We start from the raw sequence: 13936 nt of genomic DNA, 5'->3' as shown, positions 1-13936 counted from the left end.
TCCACTAGGCCTCCACTGACCACACCACTGCTGCCCGTGTACCCCTGGAACCAATTTAAAATTGCCTACAGCCAGCCCAATTTTTTTATTTTTGGTCTTCGATGCCTGTCTGCGGTCACTCCTTCCACTAGGCCTCCACTGACCACACCACTGCTTCCCGTGTACCCCTGGAACCAATTTAAAATTGCCTACAGCCATGTGTTATTATTTTAGGCCTTCGAAGCCTGTCTGCGGTCACTCCTTCCACTAGGCCTCCACTGACCACACCACTGCTTCCCGTGTACCCCTGGAACCAATTTAAAATTGCCTACAGCCATGTGTTATTATTTTAGGCCTTCGATGACTGCGGTCACTCCTTACAATATGCCTCCACTGACCACACCACTGCTGCCCGTGTACCCCTGGAACCAATTTAAAATTGCCTACAGCCAGCCCAATTTTTTTATTTTTGGCCTTCGATGCCTGTCTGCTGTCATTCCTTCCACTAGGCCTCCACTGACCACACCACTGCTGCCCGTGTACCCCTGGAACCAATTTAAAATTGCCTACAGCCAGCCCAATTTTTTTATTTTTGGCATTCGATGCCTGTCTGTGGTCACTCCTTCCACTAGGCCTCCACTGACCACACCACTGCTTCCCGTGTACCCCTGGAACCAATTTAAAATTGCCTACAGCCATGTGTTGTTATTTTAGGCCTTCAAAGCCTGTCTGCGGTCACTCCTTCCACTAGGCCTCCACTGACCACACCACTGCTTCCCGTGTACCCCTGGAACCAATTTAAAATTGCCTACAGCCATATGTTATTATTTTAGGCCTTCGATGCCTGTCTGCGGTCACTCCTTACAATATGCCTCCACTGACCACACCACTGCTGCCCGTGTACCCCTGGAACCAATTTAAAATTGCCAACAGCCATGTGTTATTATTTTAGGCCTTCGATGCCTGTCTGCGGTCACTCCTTCCACTAGGCCTCCACTGACCACACCACTGCTGCCCGTGTACCCCTGGAACCTATTTAAAATTGCCTACAGCCAGCCCAATCATTTTATTTTTGGCCTTCGATGCCTGTCTGCGGTCACTCCTTCCACTAGGCCTCCACTGACCACACCACTGCTGCCCGTGTACCACTGGAACCAATTTAAAATTGCCTACAGCCATGTGTTATTATTTTAGGCCTTCGATGCCTGTCTGCGGTCACTCCTTCCACTAGGCCTCCACTGACCACACCACTGCTGCCCGTGTACCCCTGGAACCAATTTAAAATTGCCTACAGCCAGCCCAATTTTTTTATTTTTGGCCTTCGATGCCTGTCTGCGGTCACTCCATCCACTAGGCCTCCACTGACCACACCACTGCTGCCCGTGTACCCCTGGAACCAATTTAAAATTGCCTACAGCCATGTGTTATTATTTTAGGCCTTCGAAGCCTGTCTGCGGTCACTCCTTCCACTAGGCCTCCACTGACCACACCACTGCTTCCCGTGTACCCCTGGAACCAATTTAAAATTGCCTACAGCCATGTGTTATTATTTTAGGCCTTCGAAGCCTGTCTGCGGTCACTCCTTCCACTAGGCCTCCACTGACCACACCACTGCTTCCCGTGTACCCCTGGAACCAATTTAAAATTGCCAACAGCCATGTGTTATTATTTTAGGCCTTCGATGCCTGTCTGCGGTCACTCCTTCCACTAGGCCTCCACTGACCACACCACTGCTGCCCGTGTACCCCTGGAACCAATTTAAAATTGCCTACAGCCAGCCCAATTTTTTTATTTTTGGCCTTCGATGCCTGTCTGCGGTCACTCCTTCCACTAGGCCTCCACTGACCACACCACTGCTGCCCGTGTACCCCTGGAACCAATTTAAAATTGCCTACAGCCATGTGTTATATTTTTAGGCTTTCGATGCCTGTCTGCGGTCACTCCTTCCACTAGGCCTCCACTGACCACACCACTGCTTCCCGTGTACCCCTGGAACCAATTTAAAATTGCCTACAGCCATGTGTTATTATTTTAGGCCTTCGGTGCCTGTCTGCGGTCACTCCTTACAATATGCCTCCACTGACCACACCACTGCTGCCCGTGTACCCCTGGAACCAATTTAAAATTGCCAACAGCCATGTGTTATTATTTTAGGCCTTCGATGCCTGTCTGCGGTCACTCCTTCCACTAGGCCTCCACTGACCACACCACTGCTGCCCGTGTACCCCTGGAACCAATTTAAAATTGCCTACAGCCATGTGTTATTATTTTAGTCCTACTATGCCTGTCTGCGGTCACTCCTTCCACTAGGCCTCCACTGACCACACCACTGCTTCCCGTGTACCCCTGGAACCAATTTAAAATTGCCTACAGCCATGTGTTATTATGTTAGGGCTTCGATGCCTGTTTGCGGTCACTCCTTCCAATAGTTCTCCACTGACCAGACCAATGCTGGCCGTGTACCCTGGAACCCAGCTGAAAGTGCATGTAGCCTCCTTTTTTTCTTTGTTTTATATTTAGAAAGCCCAGATGAACTACGCTGTGCAACGGTTCAAGCTACCCAGTCGACATTTCTTTTGCGAGAAAAGCCATCCCAGCCCTCCACCTTCATGAAAAAGTCTGCATTGTCATAGCACTCAGGCAATCAAACAGTAGAAAGGTGCACCTGACAAGACGCATGGACCAGTAGGCATGTCCACAAAAAGTTACGTGTCCATTACGGCGCACTGGGTTAATGTGTAGGATGCATGGTCCACAGGGGACAGCCTACAAAGTCTGTCTGCAGTCCCTAATTCCAATTTTCCTCCGTTGACCACACCACTGCTGCCCGTGTACCCCTGGAACCAATTTTACAGTGTCTACAGCCTAACTTTTGTTATGTTAGGCCTACTACGCCTGTCTGCGGTCCCTCCTTCCAATACTCGTCCACTGACCACACCACTGCTGCCCGTGGACCCCTGGAACCTATTTTTAATTGCATAGAGCATCCTTTTTTTAATAGTAGGCGTACAAAGTCTGTCTGCGGTCCACTATTGAAATTGTCCTCCACTGCCCAGAGCACTGCTGCTTGTGTACCCCTGTAACTTTTTTAAGCTGCAGTGAGCCACATTTTTGGGTTAAGTCCTACTACCTGTGTCTGTCTGCGCCACTCAATTCAGCTGTGTTCCTTTGAAAAAAGCTGAGCATCAATAGTATTGTTTTCAGCCTCTAGGAATTTTAAAACTGCATTGGGGGTACAACTTTGGTAGGGCCTACTAACGGTGTCTGCCTCCCCAAGGTGTGCCCCCGGTTTCCTCGCCATTGCTTCGATCTTAATGCTCTCGTTTAGTAGTTGTTGGAAACTACACTGCATTAGGCCTACAAATTGGGTATGGGGTGTAGAGAGATGGTGTGTTCTACTCCAAGGTGTTCTCCAGGTTGCCTTTCCTGAGCTTCGATCTTCCGGCTCTCATTTAGTAGTTCTTGGAAACTGCACTGCATTAGGCCTACACATTTGGTATGGGGTGTAGAGAGATGGTGTGTTCCACTCCAAGGTGTTCTCCAGGTTGCCTTTCCTGAGCTTCGATCTTCCGGCTCTTGTTTAGTAGTTGTTGGAAACTACACTGCATTAGGCCTACAAATTGGGTATGGGGTGTAGAGAGATGGTGTGTTCCACTCCAAGGTGTTCTCCAGGTTGCCTTTCCTGAGCTTCGATCTTCCGGCTCTCGTTTAGTAGTTGTTGGAAACTACACTGCATTAGGCCTACAAATTGGGTATGGGGTGTAGAGAGATGGTGTGTTACACTCCAAGGTGTTCTCCAGGTTGCCTTTCCTGAACTTCGATCTTCCGGCTCTCGTTTAGTAGTTGTTGGAAACTACACTGCATTAGGCCTACAAATTGGGTATGGGGTGTAGAGAGATGGTGTGTTCCACTCCAAGGTGTTCTCCAGGTTGCCTTTCCTGAGCTTCGATCTTCCGGCTCTCGTTTAGTAGTTGTTGGAAACTACACTGCATTAGGCCTACAAATTGAGTATGGGGTGTAGAGAGATGGTGTGTTCCACTCCAAGGTGTTCTCCAGGTTGCCTTTCCTGAGCTTCGATCTTCCGGCTCTCGTTTAGTAGTTGTTGGAAACTACACTGCATTAGGCCTACAAATTGGGTATGGGGTGTAGAGAGATGGTGTGTTCCACTCCAAGGTGTTCTCCAGGTTGCCTTTCCTGAGCTTCGATCTTCCGGCTCTCGTTTAGTAGTTGTTGGAAACTACGCTGCATTAGGCCTACAAATTGGGTATGGGGTGTAGAGAGATGGTGTGTTACACTCCAAGGTGTTCTCCAGGTTGCCTTTCCTGAACTTCTATCTTCAGGCTCTCATTAAATTGTGGTTAAACGGAACAACTGCATTTGGCGTACTAGTTGGTTTGGGGCCTACTATCGGTGTCTGCCACTCCTTGCTGTTCTCCTGGTTTCCTGTCCTGAAATTCCATTTTCAGGCTCTCGTTAAGTAGTTGTTAATGTTAGACTGCATTTGGCCTACTAGTTGGGTTGGGGCCTACTATCGGTGTCTGCCACTCCTTGCTGTTCTTCTCAACTGAACAAAGCTGGGCCGCCTGTTTACTACGGTTGCCAATTTTGAACTGCATTTCGACTACTTACTGATTTGGGCCTACTCTCTGTGTCAGCCTCTCATTCCAGTTGTCCTCCACTGCAATGCCCCCTGGTTAGTCCTGTGTTACCAATTTTGAACTGCATTTAGCCCACTTTATTCTTTGGGCCTATATCTGTGTTTCCTCCTCATCCTGCCCATTGCCCAGCCAGTGATAGATGAGTCTGCTGGTACACTGACCCATAACGCAAAATTCCCCGTGCACGCTACACAGCAAGATTGTGACCCTGCTGAAAGTCAGGTTCCTCTTCCCGCATACCATACCACCTTACACGGGGACAAAGAGGAAGGTGCAGATGAAAGTGCAGGTTCCTTCATCAGGTGGGGGGAGGAATACTAGTTGGCGACGTCACTGGCACAGGGCCTCCCATAGTACGCAAATGTGTTGCTGCCGGTGGGAGGCGCCCCCGCCGTGCAAACACACCGCTGTACTTTGAGGGGCCCTGTGCCAGTGCCAACGAGTGGGCCCCCCCTGCTTGCTCAGGATCACAGCACTTGCAAAGTTGAAATACTTACCTCTCCCTGCTCCACTGCCGTGACGTGGTCCAGATTTACTGGGCCCACTAACTACTTGAACCAGCCCTACCCCCCACAACTTTAGCCAAATGACCCCCAATTTCAAATGCCTTCCAATTATTATAAGGTAAATTACGATTGACAAGCTTCTTTAACAAGAATGGATGTTTTTGCCATTAAAATGGGCAGTGTAGGTGTTTTCCTGGCCTCCACTCACTGCCGACTATGCTCCCCCATTGACTTGCATTGGGTTTCGTGTTTCGGGCGATACCCGACTTTACGCGATAATCGGCCGATTCCACTCGACTCGACTTCTAAGATAGTCGGGTTTCGCGAATCACGGCTCGACTCTAAAAAGGTCAAGGTCGCTCAACCCTAATCTTGGCAGCTAACATAGAGAAACTCAAAAAACACATCATAAACACATCATAAAACACAGACTCACCAAACCTTGTCAAATGACAAATGCAGCAGGTGCAGCAGGCCGCCCACTGATAAAGGCTGCAGCAGCACAGGTGCAAGCTACTGAAGAGAACAACCACCCACTCACCTAAATAATGGAGGGGTGGCTGCCTAGTAGCAAAAATGCACACAGATAAGGCTTGCATAAGACCCTGTTCACACAGGTAGGTGTGATGCACTGAGTCTGGACAACCTATTGATCATGCCCATAGTATTAGCAGTCGGGCCGTCCAGCACTATATATAAATGCACCACACAAAAACCAAGCCAACATAAAAGGGGCCCTGTCGCACCCTGCAAAAAATGATAAAAATTGTAGTTACTTACCGATAACGGTATTTCTCTGAGCCCAATGACCGCACCAAGAGAGGGGGGATCCACCCACCAAGGACAGGAAACCTCCAGATAAAAAGGCGGCACCTCTCTCCTGCATCAGTTGTTTACAGAGCATGATGGGAGCTTACGTTAAAACAAAGTCTAAATCAATGTTACTTGAAGACTTTAGCCAAGATACCGCGTGACTATTTACTTAGGTGTTTAGCATAGATACATTCTATCAATGTGCGCACTCTTATGTGAAGGGAGGGAATGTACGGGTGCCGTCATGGGCTCTGAGAAATACCATTATCGGTAAGTATTTACAATTTTCTCTGTCCCCCATGACGGCACCACAGAGAGAATTGCAGAGACTGTACATTTAGGGAGGGAGCACAGCTTCCAGAAACCTTTTCCCAAAGGTGAGATCTGCTACGGCTCTCGATGATTGTGCTCTGATTTCTCCCGGAATTGGTACCCCACTTGATGAGTATGATAGGCTGATGGTGTCTCTGATCCATCTTGCTATGGTGCTTTTTGATGCTTTCTTGCCCTTACGGGGACCCTGGAAACAGATAAAAAGAGATCCATCCTCCCTACACTCCCTAGTGGATTCCATGTAGTGTATCAAGCATCTCCTAACGTCCAAATTGTGTAAGGATTCTTCCTGCTCGTTTTTGGGGTTAGGGCAAAAGGAGGGAAGGGATATCTCCTGAGCTCTATGGGATCGGGAAGCTACTTTTGGGAGGTAGGCTGGATCAGTTTTGAGGACTATACTGTCGTCCAGGATTTGAGTGAAAGGAGGGTTGACAGATAAAGCTTGCATGTCACTAACCCTACGTGCTGAGGTGAGGGCGACCAATAGTAAAGTTTTAAGAGATAAGGTTTTTAATGGGATATCTGCTAAAGGTACCGTCACACTTAGCGACGCTGCAGCAATACCGACAACGATCCGGATCGCTGCAGCGTCACTGTTTGGTCGCTGGAGAGCTGTCACACAGACCGCTCTCCAGCGACCAACGATGCCGGTAACCAGGGTAAACATCGGGTAACTAAGCGCAGGGCTGCGCTTAGTAACCCGATGTTTACCCTGGTTACCATCCTAAAAGTAAAAAAAAAAAAACAGAACATACTTACCTACAGCCGTCTGTCCTCCAGCGCTGTGCTCTGCACTCCTCCTGTACTGTCTGTGTGAGCACAGCGGCCGGAAAGCAGAGCGGTGACGTCACCGCTCTGCTTTCCGGCTGACCGACGCTCACAGCCAGTACAGGAGGAGAGCAGAGCACAGCGCTGGAGGACAGACAGCTGTAGGTAAGTATGTAGTGTTTGTTTTTTTTACTTTTAGGATGGTAACCAGGGTAAACATCGGGTTACTAAGCGCGGCCCTGCGCTTAGTTACCCGATGGTACCCTGGTTACCAGTGAAGACATCGCTGGATCGGTGTCACACACGCCGATTCAGCGATGTCTGCGGGGAGTCCAGCGACCAAATAAAGTTCTGGACTTTCTTCCCCGACCAGCGACTGCACAGCAGGGGCCTGATCGTTGCTGCCTGTCACACTGGACGATATCTCTAGCGAGGACGCTGCAACGTCACGGATCGCTAGCGATATCGTCTAGTGTGACGGTACCTTTAGGGTTTGAAGGGAGGTTTAATCAGGGCCATAAGGACTAGATTTAGATCCCACTGAGGGATACTGCACAAGGTCAGAGGTCTTAACCTCCCTGCTGCTCTGACACACCTAGAAACCCAATAGTTCCCTGCCAAGTCGTAGTTAAACAGCACCCCCAAAGCTGCTATATGTACTTTTAGGGTGCTGGTGCTTAGGGTTGTAAGGTAAAATAATATACCCAGATGTAAGAAGGAAACTTGCCAGGGTAACGTGGAGTGTCCAACCAAATGGGGGGAAAACAGAGAGATGGAAACCAGAGTGGGGCGCCGCTGGACTGACCCAACGCATATCGGGTTTCCATCTCTCTGTTTTCCCCCCATTTGGTTGGACGCTCCACGTTATCCTGGCAAGTTTCCTTCTTACATCTGAGTATATTATTTTACCTTACAACCCTCTGATCTATATCATTATTTGACCTACTTATAGCCTTGGTTGGCTCTTATCCTATTTAACACGGGCTGTGTTCACAGCTATGACCAGGCTTGGTCTATGCTTATCATTGGGTTGGTTTTTTCATGGTATTTCTTTGATTGTTCTTGCAGTAGGTTATATCCTGCTTCCAACGTACTCAGGGTGGTTTGCTTGGGGTCTCCATCCTTTTATTACACTCTTATAGTGTCTTGGGTGCATTGGATATTTCATACATATTCTTTTGTACATTGTACATTTTCTTTGTATTTATGCTATTTATTTTCCTGGCATCCTATGTACTATATATTATATATGGCGGGGGGTCTATGAGTGGGGCTCCTGTTTATTTTACTTATGTTTTATGCTTTTGTTATGATGTGTCAAATAAAGTTTATTATTGTTTCATATTATATTTGTCTGCTGTAGTGTGCAGGCACTACGGTAGTCCTTTTCTTTCTTTTTTTGTCACATTGTTATTTACTACCGGCTTTTTGCACCTCCCTCCGACTATATTTATTGCAGTTGTGCGCCTTACTCTAAATTATATGTACTGATTAGAACATCGGCGCATGCGCGGTGTCTGGTTTTCCCAGACGTACATTGCGCCAGCTCACGCCTCCCGTGCATGCGCAGTGCCGCCGCGAACAGATGGTGCCGCGCTTTGCCACACGTGATCGCTGGTTCCCGGAACCCCCGGGTGTCCCAGCCGTGCAGGCTAATGCTGGGAGGCCGCACTGGCGCTACCTCCTGCTCCAAAGACGGACCCCCCTGGGATGCTGCTGCATATGTTTTCTTACCCGGAGAGGTGGCCGCGCTTCTCCTTGCTGCCTCTCCCCGCACACCCTAAAGGCCCTGTGACCCCAGCGGTGGCGCCTCGGGACACCACACCAGCCAAGACAGGGGGACCCCTGCTGTCTGAGTCGGACTGATTGGGCCTGGAATTCCCGCAACGAGGTATGTCTTCTCTAGGTCTCCCATCAAGGACAGGAAACCAAACTGATGCGGGAGAGAGGTACCGCCTTTTTATCTGTAGGTTTCCTGTCCTTGGTGGGCGGATCCCCTCTCTCCGTGGTGCCGTCATGGGGGACAGAGAAAAGTGCAATAAAAAGATGGAAAAATTAATGCACATAATACATTAAATGAGGTATTGATTACAATTTTGGCCAAAATGGATAAGCTCGCAACCCAACGTCAAGGGTCCTCATTAACTTGCGAGTTCTACGCTAATATCAAAACAGCTAATATAGAGAAACTCAAAAAACACATCATAAAAAGCAGACTCACCAAAACCGTGTCAAATGACAAATGCACTAGCAGTGTAGCACTGATAAAGGCTACAGCTGCCTGTTCTTATCCAAGGTGGAATGGCTCTCTGAGGTCTACTACTTAGATAAAGCAGAAAAACCTCCTTCAAAAACTTCTGGACACTTACATTATCAGTAGCAGGGCTCCTCAATTAAAACTTTTGCAATTGGAATATTTATCTGATTGGGTTTATGTTGTATACTATTTTCTTTTTTTTTAAGTTTCTATCATTTCAGTAATGTATAGGGTCCAAATAGAAGTTATTTTTGCTACCTCTTTTAGAGAATTGAAGAGGTTGTTGGCTTTATGACCTTCTACATGGAGAATCATAAATGTCTTCATATTGTTCCCTCCTTCTGTGCCAATAAAGAACCCTGGCATCACATTTTTCTGATGTGTATGTAATCTCTCTGCACCAATTCCCTCATTTATATTATAAAGATGGTGACAGACACATGATTAGAAGTGACAACCTCATTGGCCGTCCCCACTTCTGCACATCATTGAAATACTTCCAGTGCTTGAGCTGTCTGTGTTTTCACTTGTACTGGACATGTTTAGTGTTTGCACAGAAGTAGGAATGACTGTTATTCTGGTCACAGGCTTGGACTGGCCCACAGAAAAAATGGTGATTCCCCCGTAGGCCCGTATGCAGGAGTAAACACACCTTATATGTGCATTAGGTGGCAAAATACATGTGATTCACTCTATACAGACAAAGCCAACATCTCAACATTGATTTTGGAAAATGCAAAGTTTATTATTATACAGTGGCATGTAAAAGGTTGGGCCCCCTGATCAAAATTACTGTTATTGTGAACAGTTAAACATGTTAAAGATTAAATAATCTCTAAAATACCTAAATTTAAAGATGACACATTTTCTTTGTATTTTAGGCAAAATATACAGTATATGTATATATATATATATATATATATATATATATATATATATATATATGTATATTATTTATCTTCTGAATTTTAAAAATTAATGAAAAGAAAGTGTAAAGATGCAAAAGCTTGGGCATCCTGCATGGATTGTACCTTGAAGCACCTCCTTTTCAAAGTATCACAGCTTGTGAAGGTTTTTTTATAGCCAGACAAGAATCTTTCAGTTCTTGTTTGAGGGATTTTTATCCATTGATACCTTGGAATTGTTCTGCAGTTCTGTGAGATTCCTGTGTTGTCTTGCATGCACTGCTATTTTGAGGTCTAACTACAAAATTTCAATGATGTTCAGATCATGGGACTGTCAGGGCTATTGTAAAACTTTACGCTTGCACCTATTGAGGTCGTCTATTGTGGATTTTGAATTTTGTTTAGGCTCATTATCCATTCGTAGAAGCCATTCTCTTTTCAGCTTCAACTTTTTTACAGATGGTGTTATGTTTGCATCAATAATTTGTTGAAATGTCATTGAATCCATTCTGCCCTCTACCCATGTAATGAAATGTTTCCAGTGCCATTGGCTGCAACACAACCCCAAAGCATGATTGATCCATCCCCATGCTTAATGGTTGGCGAGATGGTCATTTCCTGAGATTCTGTGGATTTTTCTCTCCTTTGATCATTGTGGCCAAATAGTTCTATTTTAATCTCATCAGTCCATAGGACTTGTTTCCAAAATGCATCAGGCTTGTTTAGATGTTCTTTTGCATACATCTGATGTTGAATTTTTTGGTGAGGATGCAGGAGACATTTTATTCTGATGACTCTTCCATGAAGGCCATATTTGTGCAGGTGTCTCTGAAAAGTAGAACAAAGTACAACAACTCAACAGTATGCTAAATCTTTTTGAAGGTCTTTTGCAGTCAAGAGGGGGTTCTGATTTACCTCTTTTGCAATCCCGTGAGCAGCTCTCTTTGAAATTTTGCTTGGCTTCAATACCTTATCTTGACCTCCACTGTTCCTGTTAACTTCCATTTCTTAATTACATTTCAAACTGAGGAAAGGGCAACTTGAAAATGCTTTGCTATTTTCTTAAAGCCTTCTCGTGCTTTGTGGACCTCCAGCACTCTCATGTTAAGAGTAGTAGGTAGTTGCTTAGAAGAACACATGACTGTTGTTTTTTGGCACAAGGTTAGAGGAGGCTGGGTTTTGTAAAGCTGAGAAATCTGCATCACCTGGCCTTTCCTAACAATGATAGTGAACAAGCCATAGCACTAACAGTCTAATTGAGCTCTGAAACCTTGGTCAAAGTTATCTGGTCAGGAATCTCCACCGTAGTTGTAATCAGTGTTCTTGATTGAGGGCCAACTCATGTTTTGCCCTCACTGACCTGCTTCTAGCTATGTCTTTGAGTTGAGTACAAAACATTTTTGATGGATGTGGGTTTTCAGTTTGCAAATCCACTTAAAAGAGTGTACTTGACGATGACCGTTTTGGTTGAAACATTGAATGTCTCATGAATATAATGACCTTGAATGAAAAATGAAGCTGAAGTGCTGAAGTTTTTTTTTTTTAATTTTAACCCCTTTGCAAGCTCCACAGTACTAGTTTGGCGCAGGTCACTTCCTTCCCTTTGATGTGGGCTCCAGCAGTGAGCTCACATCTTTCTTGGTACATGTCAGCTGCTTTGAACAGTTGACATGTGCCCGGCATATCGATCCACCCATGGCTGTTAACTCGTTACATGCCACTGTCAAACTCTGACAGCGGCACTTAGCGCGCGCTTCTGGCCATCGGGCTGGAAATCCACCCACCAGTGACCCCTGTCATGTGACTGCGGGTCACCTTTGGGTTGGCATGACAACCAGAGGTCTCTTGGAGACCTCTATGGTTGTCAGTGCCTGATTGCTATAAGCTCCACCCGGTAGTCAGTGCTCATAGCATGCAAGCAATTCTACTACATACAGGTGATCTGATCATCGCCTGTATGTAGCAGAGCTGATCGGGTTATGGCAGCTTCTAGTCTCCTATGGAGACTATTGAAGCATGCAAAAAGTAAAAAAATGTTTTTAAAAATATAAAAAAATATATAAACGTTGAAATCACCCCCCTTTCACCTCATTTAAAATGAAACAATACAAAAAAATCAAACATATACATATTTGGTATTGCTGCATTCAAAATTGCCAGATCTATCATTAAAAAAAGGGATTAAACTCATCGCTAAACGGCGTAGCGAGAAAAAAAGTTAAAATGCCAGAATTAAGTTTTCTTGGTCACCGTGACATTGCATTAAAATGCAATAACAGGCGATCAAAAGAACGTATCTGCACCAAAATGGTATCAATAAAAATATCAGCTTGGCGCGCAAAAAATAAGCCCTTACCAACCTGAGATCATAAAAAAATGGAGATGTTACGGGTCTTGTGAAATGGCGCAATTTTTTTAAAATAAATTTTTACATTTTTTTCACCACTTAAATAAAAGAGAAGCTAGACATGTTTTATGTCTATGAACTCGTAATGACCTGGAGAATCATAATGGCAGGTCAGTTTTAGCATTTGGTGAACGTGGATAAAAAAAAAAAAAAATTGTGGAATTGCACTTTTTTTGCAATATCACCCCACTTGGAATTTTTTTCCCCTTTTTTGAGTTCACGATATGGTAAAACCAATGTTGTTGGTCAAAAGTACAACTCATCCCGCAAGAAACAAGCCCTCACATGGCCATATTGATGAAAAAATAAAAAGTTATGCCTCTGGGAAAAAGGGGAGTGAAAAACAGGAACACAAAAACGAAAAAGAGCAGGGTCTCTGAGACCGGCGTCACACTAGCTAGTTTTTTGGATGTATGAGCGCAGAAAATACGTCCAGAAAAAATGCATTGCACACGGCCCAATGATTCTCTATGGCCCAGCTCCTATCTGCCGAATATTACGGATCCGTATTATATGGTCTTGTACGGCCGTAGAACATCGCACCATGCTGCATTTGTCACCGTATTGCCCCCAAAAAAAAACAATGAAAATCTATGGGGGCGAGAAAAGTACGGATTACACATGGACCAGCAGTGTGACTTGCGAGAAATACGCAGCGGTGTTCTCTAGAAAAGCTGGCAATTCAGTGCGGTGTACAGTAAAATCACACTGACAGAATAGAATAGGTAGAATAAATTGGAACTTTTCAGAATATTTTCCCACGCTCAAGTTCATATGAGTTCATCCAGCAGAGGGCGCATCACCGCGACTCGAGGTAACTACAGTACATTCCCCTGCATTCCATTCATTCACCAAGTTTTACAGACAGGAGCACAGCTGCATTAGCAGAGCTCCTGGGTGTAAAATGATGGATTTTGGGACTTGGGGGATCCTAGTTAATGATAAACTTACCTGGAGCAGCCAGTGCCAGGCAGCAGCTGCCAAGGCAAACAGGATCATGGGGTGCATTAAAAGAGGTCTGGATACACATGATGAGAGCATTATACCGCCTCTGTACAAATCCCTAGTTAGACCGCACATGGAGTACTGTGTCCAGTTTTGGGCACCGGTGCTCAGGAAGGATATAATGGAACTAGAGAGAATACAAAGGAGGGCAACAAAATTAATAAAGGGGATGGGAGATTTACAATACCCAGATAGATTAGCGAAATTAGGATTATTTAGTCTAGAAAAAAGACGACTGAGGGGCGATCTAATAACCATGTATAAGTATATAAGGGGACAATACAAATATCTCTCTGAGGATCTGT

This window comes from Ranitomeya imitator, chromosome 9, assembly GCF_032444005.1.
Source record: "Ranitomeya imitator isolate aRanImi1 chromosome 9, aRanImi1.pri, whole genome shotgun sequence".
NCBI lineage: Eukaryota > Metazoa > Chordata > Amphibia > Anura > Dendrobatidae > Ranitomeya > Ranitomeya imitator.
The sequence above is the reverse complement of the archived record's forward strand: the minus strand, read 5'-3'. Positions refer to the sequence as shown.